The following is a 1,948-nucleotide window of genomic DNA, read 5'->3' on the forward strand; positions in this document are numbered from 1 at the left end:
GAAGTGGAACGAGTATGCAGTGCTAGCGTTCAGCTATTGTGAAGGCTCGCTTTGGCCCAGGGCAAACGAAGCGCCGGGGGAAATCTTAGCAGAGCCCGGCGCCTTTCCACGGTTCAAAGCGTGGAACTGCAGACTCTTTTGCAAAGAAGAGAGCGCCCAGGCAACAGCAGCCCGCACGTTTCTCAGTGAAAGGGAGAACTCCCTGACTTCATCCAGTCCTCTGAGCAAAGCAGGCAGAGGGAGAGAAACTTTCTTTCCTTCCTCTTTCCTGCCACGAATTCCTCGTTTGCTCTTGCAAACGCAGGGCTTCTTCGGAAAAACTACGCCGCGGTGCAGGGACCCTTCCAGAGGAGCAACGACATAGTTTGAGCTGGAAGGGCTTGGCAGAGCAGCCGGGGAGAAAAGGCCTCTTGCTATTCTCTTTTCTTTCTGCCTGAATGCGGTCAATTCGCACTTGCCAAAGCAAGGTTTCCCAGCACAAACTACAAAGCAGCAGCTCTCTCCTGGCAGAGGAAGTGCCATGCAGTGTTGCCCTGGCGAGATAGTGTTGCTACAGTGAGGCCCAGGGAAAACACACTGCCTAGAGAAATCCTAGCAAAGCCCTGTGTTTCCCCACAGGAATGTATGTCACTTTCAGTTCTTTGCCAGCCACGGAGCTCAGAGGCAACGTCAGATTGTGTGTATCTCAGGGAGAGAAAGAACACTGTGACTTCCCCCGTTCCTCTGACGAAAGCGGTTAGAGGGAGAAAAGCGTCCTTTGCTTTCGCTTGCCCTTCGCGAAGGGCCGTTTTCCCCCGGAGAACTGCCTCGCCGTAGCCCGGTTCTGGAAGTGGAACGAGTATGCAGTGTTAGCGTTCAGCTATTGTGAAGGCTCGCTTTGGCCCAGGGCAAACGAAGCGCCGGGGGAAATCTTAGCAGAGCCCGGCGCCTTTCCACGGTTCAAAGCGTGGAACTGCAGACTCTTTTGCAAAGAAGAGAGCGCCCAGGCAACAGCAGCCCGCACGTTTCTCAGTGAAAGGGAGAACTCCCTGACTTCATCCAGTCCTCTGAGCAAAGCAGGCAGAGGGAGAGAAACTTTCTTTCCTTCCTCTTTCCTGCCACGAATTCCTCGTTTGCTCTTGCAAACGCAGGGCTTCTTCGGAAAAACTACGCCGCGGTGCAGGGACCCTTCCAGAGGAGCAACGACATAGTTTGAGCTGGAAGGGCTTGGCAGAGCAGCCGGGGAGAAAAGGCCTCTTGCTATTCTCTTTTCTTTCTGCCTGAATGCGGTCAATTCGCACTTGCCAAAGCAAGGTTTCCCAGCACAAACTACAAAGCAGCAGCTCTCTCCTGGCAGAGGAAGTGCCATGCAGTGTTGCCCTGGCGAGATCGTGTTGCTACAGTGAGGCCCAGGGAAAGCACACTGCCTAGAGAAATCCTAGCAAAGCCCTGTGTTTCCCCACAGGAATGTATGTCACTTTCAGTTCTTTGCCAGCAACGGAGCTCAGAGGCAACGTCAGATTGTGTGTATCTCAGGGAGAGAAAGAACACTGTGACTTCCCCCGTTCCTCTGACGAAAGCGGTTAGAGGGAGAAAAGCGTCCTTTGCTTTCGCTTTCCCGCAAGGAGCTCGGCAGATCTGCCCTTCGCGAAGGGCCGTTTTCCCCCGGAGAACTGCCTCGCCGTAGCCCGGTTCTGGAAGTGGAACGAGTATGCAGTGTTAGCGTTCAGCTATTGTGAAGGCTCGCTTTGGCCCAGGGCAAACGAAGCGCCGGGGGAAATCTTAGCAGAGCCCGGCGCCTTTCCACGGTTCAAAGCGTGGAACTGCAGACTCTTTTGCAAAGAAGAGAGCGCCCAGGCAACAGCAGCCCGCACGTTTCTCAGTGAAAGGGAGAACTCCCTGACTTCATCCAGTCCTCTGAGCAAAGCAGGCAGAGGGAGAGAAACTTTCTTTCCTTCCTCTTTCCTGC

The sequence above is a fragment of the Elephas maximus genome, chromosome 7 (assembly GCF_024166365.1).
Source record: "Elephas maximus indicus isolate mEleMax1 chromosome 7, mEleMax1 primary haplotype, whole genome shotgun sequence".
Taxonomy (NCBI): Eukaryota; Metazoa; Chordata; class Mammalia; order Proboscidea; family Elephantidae; genus Elephas; species Elephas maximus.